The sequence below is a fragment of the Apium graveolens genome, chromosome 2 (genome assembly GCF_009905375.1).
Source record: "Apium graveolens cultivar Ventura chromosome 2, ASM990537v1, whole genome shotgun sequence".
NCBI lineage: Eukaryota > Viridiplantae > Streptophyta > Magnoliopsida > Apiales > Apiaceae > Apium > Apium graveolens.
The window spans coordinates 107,030,300-107,049,621 of NC_133648.1; the positions used below are offsets into that span (position 1 = coordinate 107,030,300).

At 39.7% G+C, this 19,322-nt stretch overlaps 1 non-coding gene across 1 annotated transcript; it reads right to left on the reverse strand.

Moving 5' to 3' along the window:
• Positions 1 to 2,493: 2,493 nt before the first annotated feature.
• Positions 2,494 to 2,600, reverse strand: LOC141709315 (small nucleolar RNA R71). Its single transcript, XR_012569899.1, has one exon. It is a non-coding gene; the product is annotated as a small nucleolar RNA R71 (small nucleolar RNA).
• Positions 2,601 to 19,322: the final 16,722 nt, after the last annotated feature.

The following is a 19,322-nucleotide window of genomic DNA, read 5'->3' on the forward strand; positions in this document are numbered from 1 at the left end:
AGCTGGCATATTTTTCAATATTAATATTACATTTTAGAGTAATTTCCAAATCAAATGTATATAATAGGAAGTGTTCAGTATTTTAAAAAAAAAATCTTAAATAACACATGACATGTTTTTATTATGTATACACATGATATTTCGTCCATGTTATTTTATTAAATAACACACAATATATTTTTCATTATGGTCATATACATTAATAAGCGGATTTTTATATATCTTTGAAAATGAAATATAATTTGAAAAATATCTTGAGATAATTTTTGGGTGTGAAAGGGCAAGTCCAATGTTGATTTTAAAATGAACGTAGTTATTACTATAATTTGAATCTAAAATTTGATTTTTGGTACTAAAATATAAGTTATGATAAGTGATAAGTGGCATTTTATACCACTTAGAACGTCTTAAAATGGCTTAAATTGGTGTCTTGAAATCAAGTATTTTGTGTATTTGATGCGTTTTTCTAGTGTTTATGCATTTCAGGGTATTAGTTGCATTTCGGGGGAGGAATCATCAAGAATAAGCCTTGGCATGTGTTCACCATTGCGAGAGGAAAGAAACGGGCAGATTACGGCGAAGAAATGGAACAAAATCAGACTTTTTCCAGTAGAGGTCTGAGCGCCCGCTCAGCATTGCTGAGCGGCCGCGTAGCAAGCTGAGCGCCCGCTCAGCTATGCTGAGCGGCCGCGCAGGGTCGGGGAAAAAATATATTATTTCAGGACTTCTACTTCTGTTTGGTTTCCACTTATATGTAATCTGAGTTTTATGGGACTATTATATAAGTAGATTTGAGACGTTTTTACTAGTGTGGATTGAAGAAGATTGTGTTTTTACGCAAGGAGCGAAAGAGATAAGGAAGAAGACCGATTTAGCACACCGCAACGAAGAGGAAGCATATTTTCTTGTGATTCTTGTTTCGTTGTAACGTTGGATGCTAGTTTTCTTACTTTGAACTTATTTACTCTTGTGACGTACTCTATTTTAATATAATTAGTTTAGTTATTATTTTCTTGTGTTTGTTTATCATGAATTCATATGAACCCATGATGACGATAAATGCTATTATGGGCTAATCGTGATCATGGGGTTGCAACGGATTTATTATGGAATTCTTTAGTTAATTGTTTAATACTTTAGTGTGTGATGACTGTATGATATCTAGTATTGGTTGTGCGTATTCGTCTTATGTACGTCGCGAACATATAAGATAGGGTGTTAATCTCTTGTGAAGCGACGGTGGATCTTGAGATTTAGAACTTGCCATGCTAGCATAGGTTCATGTATGTTGTGCATGATTAGTGGGTAACTCTAACAGTTTTATTTGCCCTATGTAATCAAAAGGAATAACTTGTGCTTAAATCGTTGTGTTGTCAATTTCTGTAGACATATAGGAACTCAACATAATTGATGACTATTCAACTTCTATCTTAATTGTGGATGCTTGGTAGAATGGTATTAGTACAATGAAAGTTGACTTTTATCAGTTTCGTGTTATTCGATTAATATCATCACTGTCACATGCTAAAGGTAATAACAATGGCTATTGAAGGAAGTAATAATGAAGTTGTGATCTCATGAGTGTTTTATTATTGATAATTTGAAGTGTTAAGTAAGTGATTAATTAAGTAGTTAATTATAGTTAATATTTAATCAACAATCTTAAGTGTTAGTGTCTTAACATTGAGAAGTAATCATACATTGGTGAGTGAGTTTAATTAGACAATAATTTAGTCTGAGTCTCTGTGGGAACGAACTAGAAAGTATTCTATATTACTTGCGAACGCGTATACTTGCGTGAATATTAGTGCGTGATTTCGCCCTAACAAGTTTTTGGCGCCGCTGCCGGGGACTCGGCGTATTTGTTTAGTTTATGTACTTACCATCATTGGTCATTAGGACTCAGTGATTAGGACGTAGTAGTTACTTATTGTTTCTGGTTGTGTTTCAGGTACTTTAGCAAGCGTTTATGCAAACTCGTTCTCGTGCTCGCAAGAGGACTTTAGATACAGCTGAGGAGACAGACGAAGTTCTTGATATTACGGAGAAGTTAGATTTTGAGGATTCGGATTCAGGAACTGAGCGGAAAGAACCAGTAAACATGAGAGATCGTATTGTTCAAGCTGATCCAGCTCTTATGGATTTTTCTCGGCCTAAAATTGATGACATTCAGTCAAGCATCCTTCATCCGGCTATTCAAGCTAACACCTTTGAAATCAAGCCGGGCACTATTCAGATGGTGAGAATTCTGTTTCTTTTGGAGGAGCGGCAACTGAAGACCCCAACATGCACATAAGGAATTTTGTCGAGATCTGCAGCACTTTTAAGTATAATGGCGTGACTGATGAGGCTATCAAGTTGAGGCTTTTCCCATTCTCACTGAGGGACAAGGCTAAAGACTGGTTACATTCTGAACCAGCTGGGTCCATCACTACGTGGCAAGATCTTGCGCAAAAGTTTCTGGTGAAGTTTTATCCGATGGTAAAGACTGCTGCTATGAGGAGTGCTCTTACTCAGTTTGCGCAGCAACCTACTGAATCTATGTGCGAGGCTTGGGAACGCTACAAGGAAATGTTGAGAAAATGTCCACATCATGGAATGCCGGATTGGATGGTGATCACTGGTTTCTATAATGGTTTGGGGGCCGAATCTCGGCCCATGCTCGATGCAGCAGCTGGAGGCGCCTTATGGGCTAAAATCTATACTGAGGCGTATAATCTTATAGAGACGATGGCTGTAAATGAGCATCAAAACCCAACTCAAAGGATGACGTCAGGCAAGGTAGCAGGTATTCTGAAAGTTGATACAGCCACCGCTATTGCAGCCCAGCTCCAAGCGCTATCAATGAAGGTTGATTCTTTGGCTACATATTGAGTTAATCAAATAGCTATGGTTTGTGAGCTTTGTGCAGTTCTCATGCTACGGATCAATGTTCTCTGGTCAACGAATCTGTTCAGTATGTGAATAATTATCAGCGACAACAGCAGCCTGTGCCAGCGACCTATCATCCTAACAACAGAAATCATCCAAATTTCAGCTGGGGGAATAATCAGAATGCTATTCAGCCACCATATCAGCAAGGAGTGAGTAAACAGTTTAACCCACCTGGATTCCAGCAACCACAACAGTATGCTACAAGGCAATCATATCCTCAACAGGGAAGTACGGCTGCACCTACTAGTGCTGATTTTGAGGAACTTAAGCTGTTATGCAAGAGTCAGGCGGTTTCTATCAAGACCTTGGAAAATCAAATCGGCCAATTAGCCAATGCAGTGCTCAATCGTCAACCTGGCACTCTTCCCAGTGACACGGAAGTACCAGGCAGGAAGGAAGCTAAAGAGCAAGTCAAGGCTATTACCTTAAGGTCTGGAAAAGTTGCTGATGCTGAAAAGGCAAAAGAAGGAGAAGCTGAAATTAGTGATGAAGAATCTAAGCAAAAGGAGAAAGCGGCGGGACCAAGGAAGACTACTGTTGAACACACTCTGCCTGAGGCTAATACAGGGGAGAAATAGCTCTATCCTCCACCACCTTTTCCTAAAAGATTGCAGCAACAAAAGCTGGATAGACAGTTCGGGAAGTTTCTGGAGGTGTTCAAGAAACTTCACATCAATATACCTTTCGCTGAGGCTCTGGAGCAAATACCTAGTTATGCGAAGTTTATGAAGACTATTCTTTCAAGGAAGGTGAAACTGGATGACCTTGAAACCGTTGCTCTCACGGAAGAATGCAGCGCTGTTCTGCAGCAAAAGTTACCACAAAAACTGAAAGATCCAGGAAGCTTCACCATTCCTTGCACCATTGGCAATCTGACTTTTGACAAGTGCCTTTGTGATTTGGGAGCAAGCATTAATCTGATGCCGTTATCGATCTATAAAAAGTTGGATAAGCCTGATCCAAAACCCACATACATGTCTCTACAATTGGCTGATCATTCCATTACTTACCCAAGGGGCATAGTGGAGGATGTGCTCGTCAAGGTGGATAAGCTCTTCTTTCCTGCAGATTTTGTTATTCTGGATTTTGAGGAAGATAAGTAGATTCCCATAATCTTGGGAAGACCTTTCTTGGCTACTGGCCGTACCTTGATAGATGTACAAAAAGGTGAACTTACTATGCGGGTACAAGAGCAGGATGTGACCTTCAACGTATTCAAGGCAATGAAATTCCCTACAGAAGATGAGGAGTGCTTAAAAGTAGATGTGATTGATTCTGCGATTACTTCGGAACTCGATCGCATGTTAATGTCTGATGCATTGGAAAAGGCCTTAGTGGGGGATTTTGACAGCGATGATGAAGATGGCAACGAGCAATTACAATATCTGAACGCTTCTCCCTGGAAGCGAAAGCTGGACATGCCGTTTGAATCTCTTGGTACTTCTGACCTTAAGAATGCTGAAGGAAAGCTCAAACCATCAATAGAGGAAGCACCTACCTTGGAGCTCAAGCCATTACCTGAACACTTGAGGTATGCTTTTTTAGGTGATTCATCTACGTTACCTGTTATTATTTCATCTGACCTTTCAGGTAGTGAGGAAGACAAGCTCTTAAGGATTTTGAGAGAATTCAAATCGGCTATTGGATGGACCATAGCAGACATCAAGGGGATAAGTCCTTCATATTGTATGCATAAAATTCTGCTAGAGGAAGGTAGTAAGCCAACTGTGGAACAACAGCGAAGACTGAATCCCATCATGAAGGAGGTGGTGAAGAAAGAAATTCTGAAATGGCTGGATGCAGGCATCATTTATCCTATTTCTGACAGCTCGTGGGTGAGCCCCGTACAATGTGTACCTAAGAAAGGAGGTATCACTGTGGTTGCAAATGAAAAGAATGAGCTCATCCCCACTCGAACAGTTACAGGATGGAGAGTATGCATGGATTATAGAAAATTGAACAAAGCCACAAGGAAGGATCACTTCCCTCTTCCATTTATTGATCAGATGCTTGACAGGTTGGCGGGTCATGAGTATTTTTGTCTTCTGGATGGTTATTCAGGGTATAATCAGATTTGTATTGCACCAGAGGATCAGGAAAAGACTACCTTCACTTGTCCATTTGGCATGTTTGCTTTTCGCAGAGTTTCGTTTGGGTTATGTGGCGCCCCGACCACTTTTTAGAGATGTATGATGGCTATATTCTCTGACATGATTGGAAATAACGTCGAAGTGTTCATGGACGACTTCTCCGTCTTTGGACATTCATATGATGAATGTTTGAATAATCTGCGCGCCGTACTCAAAAGATGCGTGGAAACTAATTTGGTGCTCAATTGGGAGAAATGTCATTTTATGGTGCGTGAAGGCATTATTCTTGGGCATAAGGTCTCTAACAAGGGTCTGGAGGTGGATAAGGCCAAAGTGGGAGTCATTGAAAATCTTCCCCCACCTAACTCTGTGAAAGGAATCCGTAGTTTTCTTGGTCATGCGGGTTTTTATCGGCGATTCATCAAGGACTTTTCAAAGATATCTAAGCCGTTGTGCAATTTGCTTGAGAAAGATGTGCTTTTCAAATTTGATGATGAATGTTTGGCAGCATTCGAGACTCTCAAGAAGAGTTTGATCACTGCACCAGTTATTACAGCACCAGATTGGACAGAACCGTTTGAGATGATGTGTGATGCGAGTGATTATGTGGTAGGTTCAGTTCTGGGACAGCGCAAGAAAAATCTCTTCCATGTGGTCTACTATGCGAGTAAGACTTTAAATGGGGCCCAATTGAACTACACCACTACTGAGAAAGAGCTTTTGGCTATAGTATTTAGTTTCGAGAAATTTCGATCTTATCTACTTGGTACGAAAGTAACAGTATTCACTGATCATGCGGCTATTCGCTATCTGGTTTCCAAGAAAGATTCGAAGCCGAGACTTATTCGTTGGGTGCTTTTACTTCAGGAATTTGAGTTAGAGATCAAGGATAGAAAAGGTACTGAGAATCAAGTAGCTGACCATCTCTCTAGGTTGGAGAATCCCGATTCTACTTCACAAGATAGGACGTTAATCAATGAATCTTTTCCGGATGAGCAGTTATTTGCAATTCAGGAGGAAGAACCATGGTTTGCAGATATTGTAAACTATCTCGTCAGCAATGTAATGCCTCCTAATTTGACATCCGCTCAAAAGAAGAAGTTTCTGCATGAGGTGAAGTGGTATATGTGGGATGAACCATATTTGTTTAGACAGGGAGCTGACCAGATCATCAGGAGATGTATCCCGTTCTGTGAGACGGAGGGGATATTACGAGACTGCCATTCCACGGTTTATGGTGGACACTATGGTGGTGAGAAGACGGCAGCTCGTATTCTGCAAGCAGGTTTTTTTTGGCCTACTTTGTTCAAGGATGCTCATCAGTTTGTTTTAAGGTGTGATCGTTGCCAAAGAGTGGGAAATTTGACAAGGAAGGATGAGATGCCATTAACTGTGATGCTTGAAGTCGAGGTTTTGATGTTTGAGGAATCGATTTTATGGGGCCTTTTATCTCGTCTTGCAATAATCAGTACATCTTGCTGGCAGTCGATTATGTCGCAAAATGGGTCGAAGTTAAAGCTTTACCGACAAATGATGCAAAGGCAGTGCTAAATTTTCTTCAAAAGCAAATTTTCACAAGGTTTGGAACACCTCGGGTAATCATAAGTGATGAAGGATCGCATTTCTGCAACCGTAAGTTCACTTCTATGATGCAGCGTTATAATGTGAATCATCGAGTAGCTACTGCCTATCATCCGCAAACAAATGGTCAAGCGAAAGTGTCTAACAGAGAGATAAAGCGCATTCTAGAGAAGGTTGTTTGTCCGTCAAGGAAGGATTGGTCTTTAAAGCTCGATGAAGCTGTTTGGGCTTACAGAACAGCATACAAAACTCCACTTGGTATGTCCCCGTTTCAGTTGGTGTACGGTAAGGGATGTCATCTACCTGCGGAGCTTGAGCATAAGGCTTACTGGGCATTGAAAAAGTTGAACCTGGATTTAGATGCAGCTGGTAAGAAAAGAATGCTTCAGCTTAATGAACTTGATGAATTTCGACTTCAAGCGTACGAGAATAACAAAATGTATAAGGAAAAGGTGAAGAGGTGGCACGATAGGAAGCTACATCCTAAGTTATTTGTGCCGGGGCAACAAGTTCTCTTATTCAACTCTCGGCTCCGACTTTTTCCAGGGAAGTTGAAATCGAGGTGGTCTGGGCCTTTTATCGTCAAAACTGTGTTTCCACATGGAGCGGTGGAAATTTTTGAGAATGATCCGGACCAAGCATTCAAGGTTAATGGTCAGCGTTTGAAGCACTACTATGGGGACATGGCAAACCGAGAAGTGGTTAATGCCATTTTGTTGACTACTTGAGAAGGGTACGAAACGTCAAGCTAATAACGAAAAAGAAGCGCTGCGTGGGAGGCAACCCATGAATTGTTGTTACAGGAACCCTTAGAAGTTAATAACCTATCCAAAAACACAAAAAAAAAATCAGAAAACAGGGGCTGAAAATTTTTTTCCAGTGACCCCCTGGGCGCCCGCTCAGCAAGCTGAGCGCCTGCTCAACTTTGCTGAGCGACCGCGCAGCAAGCTGAGCGCCCGCTCAGCTTCGCTGAGCGACCGCTCAGGGGTCGAGTACCAGAATTTTTTTTTACAGTTCAGAAAAAAAAACACAAAAACCCATCACAGCCCATAAACCCACGAATTCTTTTCCCATTACCCCATGATTTTATCCCTCAACCCCACTCCTAATCTAATTTAACTTACTCCATACCCTATATATACATACACCTATCCTACATATCTCCCATAAACTTCCTACACTTAAACTCTCTCCCAAGCACCAAAAACTCAGTTCTTACACACTTTTATTCACGAATCAAATGGCACCCAAGAGAGCACGCACTATTGACAGCAGCAGCACAGTTCCTACTGCTGATTCATCGAGGGGTACTGCTGCAAGGCCTCGGTTAACTGACAGAGCCGCGGAGGAGGAGTACACTAGGCTGTTGGGGAAGCCGATTCTGAAGGAGAGAGGGTTTTTACCATCAGGGAGGGATGGTGAGTTGCTGCCCATGATTGCAGAGAAGGGGTGGATAGCTTTTTGTGAGTCACCCGAGGCGGTACCGATGAGCGTTGTTCGCGAGTTCTACGTAAACGCGAAGGCCGAAAAGAATGGGTTTTCTGTGGTCCGAGGGCTGACAGTTGATTATCACCCTGCGGCGATTCGCCGTGTGATTGGCCAGCGAGAGAGGAAACCCGAGGAGGAGAACTGGAATGAAAAGACTGCTGAGGATTTTGACTTGGATTTGATTTATGCGACTCTCTGTCGACCGGGCACAGTTTGGACCTTCAGGACCGGCACTAATGAGTATCGTCACTTTCCGGCGATCGCTATGAACAGGTATGCCCGTGCATGGAATGCATTTATTTATGCTAATATTTTGCCTTCTTCGCATGCACACGAGGTCACAGTTGAGAGAGCATAATTGTTGTGGGGAATTCTGAATGAGGAGTACTATGTGGACCTTGGTGAGTTTATCTACCAAGGAATTCTGAAGTTTTTGAGGGGAGCGAAACATATGAACATCCCTTATGCATCCACGGTTACAAAGCTATGCCAAGCAGTGGGAGTGAACTGGCCGGCTCATGAGTAGTTACAATTGCCGGCAGCTCCGATTGATTCTGGGACGCTGAATGGGATGCAGGAGTGGACCGGTGGTGAGCCTGAGGAGCATGGGCTGGGTTATCGTCTTCCAGGAGGGCGTCCAGCACTAGGTGCTACTATGGCTAGGCCAGGGCGTGATGAGGCTGGTTCTTCGAGAGCTCAGGAGGGTGCTGGGATGGTTGATGCCCAGTATAGGAGGCTTACACGGCGGATGGATGCTATGTACGAGACGCAGAGCAGATTTGCTCAGGAGCTCACCCTTGCGTTAGGGACTGCTTTTCGGGGCCTTGGAGCTGATATCCAGTGGCCAGTTTTTGGTGAGGACTCTGCATACCCGCCGCCTGATACTCCACCCACTGAGGGTGATGATGATGATGACTCCGAGTAGGTATACCCTGTGTTCCTTTCTACTACCTTCACTGAGGACAGTGAAGATTTTAAGTTTGGGGGTGGTAGTTAAGGAATATTTTGTGTGTGTCATATAGCTGCATATTCATGATAGCTTAGTTCATATAGTTGCATAATTTATGCCATATAGCTTTTTTTGTTATGTATGTCATGTAGCTCATGCATTTACCATGATCCCTTTTGCAATTATTTATCGACTGAATTGTGATATTGATGCGAGTGTAGTGATAACATTAAAGTGATATTAAGTCGTGTAGGTTGATATGCATGCTAGAAACACTTGTAATTCCACTAAATCTTAGAGAATGCGTAAGGGCTATATTGTTGTTATGATTTGGTTGTTTTTGAGGTCAATCTATTTATTATGCTTAGAATTCGATAATAGGTTCTTAGTGATAAAGGCATGAAAAAGAAAAAAAAATTTGGAGGAAAAAAAAATTGGAATTCGTTGCTACTTGTGGCTAGGCGTCAAATGGCTAGTAGCCGGCTCGCATATGGTGCGAGTAGTCTTGGGTTGAGCAAGATGGAGCGAAACACACTTGCTCAGAAGTTAGAAAAAAAAATAATATTTAGTTTATGCATAATTGATCAAGTGTGGGCTCTTTGGTATTCGAGTTATTAAGTTCTTAGGGGACTTTGTGACTAGTGACCTAAGGCTTTTAGAGTCTGGGATCCGCTAACCTAACGCTCGTTACATGGATACCATTGTATAAGTCTTTTGTGGACCTCACTCATTGCACGGTCAATTAAGCATTTGTGTTGTGAATAAAAAGCACGATTCCGTAATAAGCTCCAGAATTCTTGTAGTGTTGAATATCACTTTGTGCCTAGAATTTTTATTCTCTGTATAATTGTGAGGAATATGTGTATTAGTTTGATGATAAGTTAAGCAAAACACTTAAGTAAAAATCTAGTGTTTGTAGCCTCAACGGATAAGACCATCTTGGCTATCCGTTGAAGGAGTAGCTTTACTTAGCAATAAGTTTAGTATTGTAGCACATTTCACTCTCTGGTTTCAAGCTGTAATTCTTAGATGTTGTTAGGAAATAATCAGTCATGTTGACTACTAATGGATGTACAAATAGGAGGGCTAATTGTAAATATTTCATGCCTTGTAATTTTGTATAAGTGAAGAAGTGTCAACGGATATTGAAGACCTTCAACGGATAAGAAACAAAGCTTCAACGGATGTCTCTATTGCTTCAACGGATAATATCCATCAATGGATAAGTGCTTCAACGGATAAAGACTTCAACTGATAATGCATCAACGGATAAAGCTTCAACGGATAAAGCCTCAATGGATAAGGCATCAACGGATGAAAGCTTCAACGGATGCTTAGTTCATTAGCAGTTGATAGTGACAACTCACAAGCTGACAGAGGCACATGGGTTGATAGAGACATACTGGATTGTGGAAGCCTCTAGGAGGAATCAAGAAAATGCAGCATTTCCATTCTGATGCAAACAAGGAAGTATTCAAAGATTTACAGATTATCCTAGATTGCATTGGATAGAGAAATGAAGAAGAAACATGTGAAGAATCTTTTCAATTGTATTTTACAGTTTGTCTTCACTTGTAAACTTGGTGATATATAAACCAAGTAGCAGCTAGTAATTAGATATGAATTTTCCTGAGCTGTTTAGAAATATCAAAAGAGAAAATCATCTAGTTTGTACTAGGAAGCAGCTGTGATTTAATTCTTTGAATCACAGATTTTCTGAAATAACACATCTCTGGTGGAACAACAAATCCACCAGAAAAGTTTATAAGTTCTTTGTGCTCATTACATTTGTGTTTGAATATATATCTGTCTGCATCAGCTTCAAGCAATTCACACACATTTGATCACTCAAACACTTAGCCTTAGAAACTGCTCAAAACTTGAAAAAGTTTTGAGATTTACATTCAACCCCCCTTCTGTAAATCTCATTGTTAGTCCACTGGGAATAACAATTGGTATCAGAGCAAGCTCTTAACATACAAAGAGTTTAAAGATCTATTCTGCTAACATCATGAGTGCACAGAAGAATCCTCCTGCTAACATCATGAGTAGGAAGGATATTGGTGTAAAGATCCCAGTCCTGGAAAAAGATAATTATCATCACTGGAAAGTGAAGATGCATTTACATCTTCTTTCTCAAGATGAAAGCTACATCAACTATATTGAAAATGGTCCTCACATCCCTCACAAAGTAGCCACAGCTGCTACTGCAACAGTTGCTGTTGGACAGTCGATTCCCAAGCCAAAAGCAGAATGGACTATTGAAGACATGGAAGAAATCCGCAAGGATAAGAGAGCTATGAACATTTTGTTTAATGGCTTAGATCAAGATATGTTTGACAATGTCATCAATAGCTAAACTACAAAGGAAGTTTGGGATACTGTACAAATCATCTGTGAAGGTACTGAGCAGGTCAGAGAGAACAAGATGCAGCTTCTTATTCAACAGTATGAATATTTTCACTTTAAAGAAGGTGAATCATTAAATAATACCTTCAACAGGTTTCAGAAACTGTTGAATGGATTGAAGCTGTATGGTAGAGTGTACCAAGTCAAGGATTCCAACTTAAAATTTCTTAGGTCTCTGCCAAAGGAATGGAAGCCCATGACTGTCTCTTTGAGAAATTCTCAAGATTATAAGAACTTCACACTTGAAAGACTATATGGAATTCTGAAGACTTATGAACTTGAAATGGAGCAGGATGAGCTGTTGGAAAAGGGAAAGAGAAAAGGAGGAACAGTTACTCTTGTAGCTGACAGTGAGAAGATGGAAGCCAGGAATGAGGAGAAGACAATGCCAAGTCTCAAAATTGGCACAAGCAAATCAGAATCAAGCAAGGGTAAAGAGCAAGTTGCTGAGGATGAAGACAATTCCAGTCAGGATGAATCTGATGATATTGAAGAACATTTGGCCTTTCTGTCCAGGAGGTTTGTAAAAATGAAGTTCAGGAAAAACACTAAGTTCACTAAGCCAAACAAAAACATGGTGGACAAATCAAAGTTCAAATGTTACAACTGTGGCATTAGTGGACACTTTGCAAGTGAGTGTAGGAAGCCAAATTCTGAGAAAAAGAAATTTGAGCAAGTTGATTACAAAAAGAAGTATTTTGATTTGCTCAAACAAAAGGAAAGAGCTTTTCTCACTCAAGATGATTGGGCAGCAGATGGGGTAAATGAAGATGATGATGTGGAATATGTCAACCTAGCCCTGATGGCTAATTCTGATGAAAATGAAACTAGTTCATCAAGCAACCAGGTAATTACTACTGATCTCTCTCAGCTTTCTAAACATGAATGCAATGAAGCCATAAATGATATGACCAATGAATTATATCATTTGCGTGTTTCCCTTAAATCACTAGCAAAAGAAAACACTAGGATCAAGGAGAATAATGTGTTTTTAAGTGATAGGAATGCTGTGTTAGAGGATCAGGTAATTGAGCTTGAAAAGATAAAACTTAAATGCTTGACTGTTGAGAGTGAACTAGCAGAAGCTGTTAAGAAAGTAGAAATTCTTTCTACACAGTTAGAAAGTGAGCAAGAGGTAATCAAGGCCTGGAAAACATCTAGGGATGTTAGTGTTCAGATTGCAAAGGTTCAGGGAATTGAATCATTCTGTGAGGATGCCTGGAAGAAAAACAAAAAGGAGTTAGAATTAATTGATGGATTGTCAATGGATGTGGAATCAACGGATGATGAAAGTTATCCGTTGAAGGAAGAAAAGGAGCATCCATTGAAGGCTCATCAATTAAAACAGGAAAGTTTTTTTAAAAATAAAAGTCTCAATAAAAAGAATGATTCAACTCTCAAGAACTTTGTCAAAGAAGGAGCTAGCACATCCAGAGATGTCAGTAAGGTGAATATAGGACACATGACTTTAGATCAGCTAAAAGATAGGCTTAAGTTGGTTGAGGATAAGAAGGAAACTAAAAGAAAATCTAAAAGAAATGGGAAGGTAGGGATTAATAAGCATAACAATTACACACCTGATAGGTATGCTCCTTGAAAAAGCTGTGTGCATTGTAAAAGTGTTAATCACCTATCTGATAATTGTAAATCTGTTAAAAATGCTCCCATGCCTTCAAATCCCTCCATGCCTAACATGTCTATGTCACCTCTGCATGCTATGCCTGTTATGTCTCACCAGAATCCCCATGCACATTTTGCAAACATGCCATATATTAACAATCCTTATTTTACTGCATTTAGTATGCCTCAAATGCCATACAATATGCCTATGTGGAATAACATGTTTGCACAACCTATGCCTTATCAAATTCAATCAAATGTGTTAAATGATTCTGTGACTAACCCTACACTTCAACCAACCACATCTGAGACCAAGGTTGACCCAAAGTTACCTAAGTCAAAAGATGCAGGAGGAATGAAGTCTAGGAAAAAGACTAACAAGGCTGGACCCAAGGAAACTTGGGTACCAAAATCAACTTGATTGATTTTGTTGTGTGTAGGGACAAAGAAGGAATCTATGGTACTTGGACAGTGGTTGTTCAAGACACATGACAGGAGATTTCACCCTGCTCACAGAGTTTAAGGAGAGAGCTGGCCCTAGCATAACCTTTGGAGATGACAGCAAAGGATTCACTATGGGATATGGCTTGATTTCAAAAGAAAATGTCATCATTGACGAAGTTGCATTGGTTGATGGTCTCAAACACAATTTATTGAGCATCAGTCAACTATGTGACAGAGGGAATACTGTTTCCTTCAATTCTGAAGCCTGTATTGTCACAAGTAAAAAGGACAATAAAGTGGTTCTAACTGGAGTTAGAAAAGGGAATGTGTACTTAGCTGATTTCAACTCTACAGATGCAGAATCCATAACTTGTCTTCTCAACAAAGCAAGTCCAGTTGAAAGTTGTCTATGGCACAAGAAGCTGTCCCATTTGAATTTCAAGACAATGAATGATCTAGTCAAAAAGGACTTAGTTAGAGGAATGCCTCTAGTGGAATTCACAAGGGATGGACTGTGTGATGCTTGTCAGAAAGGAAAGCAAAAGAAAGTATCATTCAGTAAGAAGCTTGAATCTGCAATTGATGAACCACTACAACTTCTACACATGGATCTTTTTGGACTAGTCAATGTATTGTCAATTTCAAGGAAAAGATACTGCCTAGTGATTGTAGATGATTTCTCAAAGTTTTCATGGGTTTATTTTCTTGGATCAAAGGATGAAGCTAGTGAAATCATCATCAATCATATCAAGCAAGTCAACAATCATCCTGATTTCAAAGTAAGGAATATTAGGAGTGACAATGGAACTGAGTTCAAGAATTCAACCATGAAGTTATTCTGTGAAGAAAGTGGGATCATGCATGAGTTCTCAGCTCCAAGGACTCCACAACAAAATGGTGAGGTGGAAAGGAAGAACAGATCACTAATTGAAGCTGCAAGGACAATGCTTGAAGAGTCAAAACTCCCAACTTATTTTTGGGCTGAGGCTGTTAACAGTGCATGTTACACTCAGAATATTTCTCTAATCAATCAGGCAAAATGCATGACTCCCTATCAATTATTCAAGAGAAGAAAACCAACTTTAAACTTTCTACATGTCTTTGGTTGCAAATGCTACATCTTAAGGAATCAATCTGATCACAAAGGGAAGTTTGATGCAAAGGCTGATGAAGGAATATTTGTTGGTTATTCTGCTGGAAAATCATATAGGGTCTACAATCTAAGAACCAACATTGTCATGGAATCTGTACATGTTGTGTTTGATGATAAAAAGATTGATGGACTAACAGATGAGGGACATCATGAAGAACTCAAATTTGACAACATTGAGATATACTATGATGATAGTGAAGATGAAAATGATGAAGAAGGCATCTCAAGAAGAATTCAGAATCTGCCTTTGGATAATGTACATAATGCTGCATCCGTTGAAAGTCATAATTCAGCATCCGTTGAAAGACAAATTACATCATCCGTTGAAGTTCATAATGAAGCATCCGTTGATCACAGCCTGTCAACGGATAATCAATTCACTTCATCAGTTGATAGAGCTCCCAATTTCTTTCAAAGGATCAGCAACTCAGTGGGAGTTTCAACAAATCAACATTCTATCTCACATCATGACAATACTGAGGCAACCTCATCTAGGGCTAATCTACCACCTCAAAGGAAATGGACCAAGAATCACCCTTTTGAACTGATCATTGGTGATGCTACATCAAAAGTACAAACTAGAAGGGCTACTCAAGATAAATGTCTGTATAGTAGCTTTCTATCACAGGAGGAACCTAAGAGAGTGGAAGAAGCTCTATTGGATCCAAATTGGATTTTAGCAATGCAAGAGGAGCTAAACCAATTTGAGAGGAACAAAGTATGGAAGCTGGTACCCAAGCCAAAGAACAAGAGTTCTATTGACACAAAATGGGTATTCAGAAACAAGATGGATGAAAATGGCATTGTCATAAGGAATAAAGCCAGATTGGTTGCTAAAGGCTATTCTCAACAAGAGGGAATAGATTTTGATGAAACATTTGCTCCAGTTGCCAGACTTGAAGCCATCAGAATCTTTCTAGCCTATGCAGCTAATGCCAATTTCAAAGTCTATGAGATGCATGTCAAGAGTGCATTTCTAAATGGGGAATTGGAGGAAGAAGTTTATGTAAGCCAACCTCCAGGTTTTGAAGATCCAAATTTTCCAAACCATGTGTATTATCTGTTGAAAGCACTCTATGGACTAAAGCAAGCACCTAGAGCCTGGTATGAGACTTTGTCAAAGTTCCTTCTAGATAATCACTTCACAAGAGGTACTGTTGACAAAACTCTCTTCTTTAGAAATGTTAATGGCTCTAAGATACTTGTACAAATTTATGTAGATGATATTATATTTGGATCTACAGATGATAAGCTTTGTAAAAAGTTTGCTAAATTAATGCAAAGTAAATATGAAATGAGCATGATGGGAGAGCTAACTTACTTTCTTGGTTTACAAGTTAAACAAGTTAGTGGTGGAATTTTCATTAGTCAAACTAAATATATTTATGATCTTTTAAAGAAGTTTGACTTAATGGATTGTTCACCTGCAAAAACTCCCATGGCCACTGCCACTAAGCTTGAATTAAACAAGGCTGAAAAGTCTGTGGATATTACAAGTTATAGAGGCATGGTTGACTCACTTTTATATTTAACTGCTAATAGACCTGATATAATGTTTTCTACATGTCTCTGTGCTAGATTTCAAGCTGACCCTAAAGAATCTCACTTAGTGGCTATTAAAAGAATTTTCAGATATCTCAAGGGGACTCCAAATCTAGGAATTTGGTACCCTAGAGAGTCTGGTTTTGATCTAATTGGCTACTCAGATGCAGATTATGCAGGTTGCAAAATAGACAGGAAAAGCACAACAGGCACCTGTCAATTTCTAGGGAACAAGCTTGTATCATGGTTCAGCAAGAAGCAGAATTCTGTTTCCACATCAACAGCTGAAGCTGAGTACATTGCTGCTGGTAGTTGCTGTGCACAGATACTATGGATGAGGAATCAACTATTTGACTATGGTCTGACTGTTGACAAAATTCCAATATTCTGTGATAACACAAATGCCATTGCCATTACTGAAAATCCAGTGCAGCACTCAAGAACCAAGCACATTGATATCAAGTACCACTTCATTAGGGAACATGTGATGAAAGGTACAGTGGAACTTCATTTTGTTCCAAGTGAAAAGCAGATTGCAGACATATTTACCAAGTCAATTGATGAATCAACATTCACAAGATTAGTAAGTGAGTTAGGTATGCTTAATTATTCATAATCTATGTCATCTATATAATCTGTCCTGAAGCCTGAAATGAAATTTGCTGCAAGAACAAAGTTGGCTTTAATTAAGACTTATCCTACGAATATTCTCTATCCGTTGAAAGCCAAAATTGTTCTATCAACGGATGTTCATTATCCGTTGAAAGACAAATACATTTCTGGTAGTTTTATCCTTCAACGGATAAAATGGTGTTGTTCATCAACGGATAACTATTTCCCTTATCCGTTGAAGTGTCACGTCAGTTACTATAAGTGAGTCTCAGCCGTTGATTCTTTTACTCAACCGTTGATACAGATATACAGTATTGTATGTAATTGTATTTAAGGTAGTTTTCAGAATTTCTACAGTTTTATTTATTCTTGAACGACTGTAACTTACTTAAAATTATCATTCAATCATTTTATTTACGTTTTAATTCAAGAAAGTATAAAAGCCCAATTGAACTCTTATTCTCACTTTACGCTTTCTTACAATTCTTATTCTCTTTCTCTCTAAATTCTCAAGTTTTTCTCTGCAACCTCTACTCACAACAATGGCACCAGTAGTCAAAATTATTTCTCAAACAGGATTTGTTCATGAAAAGAATAATTTCATAGCTTTGGTTGAAAAAAATGAAGCCCATTCTGATTATCACAAGATGATGGTCTTCATCAAAAACTGCAAACTAAGCTATGCAATGCTGGAAGCCCCAACCATCTACTGTGAGGTGATTGAGGAGATTTGGACAACTGCAGAGTTTAACTCCACAGATATGACTATTGCCTTCTCTCTCAAAGGTAAGGACTATTGCATTAATTGTGATGATATACAATCTTGCTTTAAGTTGCCTGAGAATAATGCCATGACACCACACACTGATAAAGATGTCTCTGCTATGCTAGATTCCATAGGCTATGCTTTTGATTCTGCTAGTTTAGGTAGTATTAGAAGGAAAGGCCTTAGGAAAGAATGGAGTTTTCTTGGAGATGCCTTTATTAAGGTTTTCTCTGGGAAGATTAGCAATTTTGATGCTATCACTTCATCTCTTGTTAATATGCTCTATATGCTAGTTTCTGATAGGTACTTTAATTTTAGCAACTGTGTTATGCTAGAATTAGGTTCCAGATTAGGTAACAAAGCTAATAGACCACATAACATCTACTATGCTAGATTCTTTATGTTATTGTCTAACCATGTTGCTGAAGGTTTGGTTATATCCAATGAGAATAATAAACTCAAATGCTGGGCACAAGAGAAAAGGGTCCTTGCAGACCTTTTGAGAATGAACCTCAACAGCCAGGTGCCATTGGTATACTTGCCAATCATGAATGCACCACAGGTAAGTGAGGTAAATATTTCTATAACTCCTACTATTTCCAACCCCAATGTTTTTTTGCCTTCTAGTGTGGCTATGGAACCTGTGTCTTTGTCCAAACAGGCTCCTACCAAAGCCACCAAATCTAAAGTTTCCAAAGTCAAGTCAAAGAAACCTACCTCTCTTGTTTCTCAAAAGACAACAGTTGTAACAACTACCATAAACCCTGAAGGGAGTGAACAGGGCGTGAGTGGTGAGGGGAGGGGTGAACATCAAAAATCCCCCCAGGATAAGGTGGTAGAGGTGAGTGGTACCCAAACCAGCCAAGCCACAGTCTCTCAAAAGACTGTGGTGGTTCAAAAGGAGTCCAGCACATCCCTAGTTGCATCCTCCCAAAAGGATGTAACTATTGAAAATAGTCCCCAACCAGGGACACAGAACAAAAGAGGGAGGGACACTGAAGCCACACATTCACCATTTAAAGCCTTTTCAAGGAAGAAGAAGGCCAAAACCCTAGTTTCCACACAAGGGACACACACAGCACAAATACATCCACCAGTATCTGTGCCTTCTCAAATTCAGCTTGATGTGATTCCAGCAAATGTGGAATCACAGCCCCATTCTCTCAATATAGAAACACACCATTCATCAAACTCTCCAACACCCTCTCTGGATGTGGATATGATATTCACATCAATTCCTGATTCTCCCTCATTAAAACTCAGGGAGGAGCCCCACTCAAAACCTGATGATCATCATCTTTTAGATGATTTGTTGGATCATCAGCCAATTCTTTCAGATGTAGTTGAAGATTCTGTGTTACCTCACTTATAATCAATCCGCACAGATTCAACAATTATGTCACTTTCTATATCTACATCTTTTCCTTCTTCAACGGATATCTCTCATCCGTTGACAAGTGGTTGTTCTTCAACGGATAAGCTTAACAACAGTTATCCGTTGATGCCATCAGTTTCCACTTCAACGGATATTCTCTATCCGTTGATGGTCTCTACACACTTAACAGAAACAATTCCAACTGTAGAGGACATGGCAACTGTACAATCACTTTTAGGTTTGAGGGAAGGGAGTGATCTTTTGAGTGAGAGGCTGGGTTGCTCCCAGGCAAAAGGAGAGGTTGAGAGTCACCAAATGCATGCTATTTCTTCCAGCATGGCAAAAGTGAGTGAGAGGAG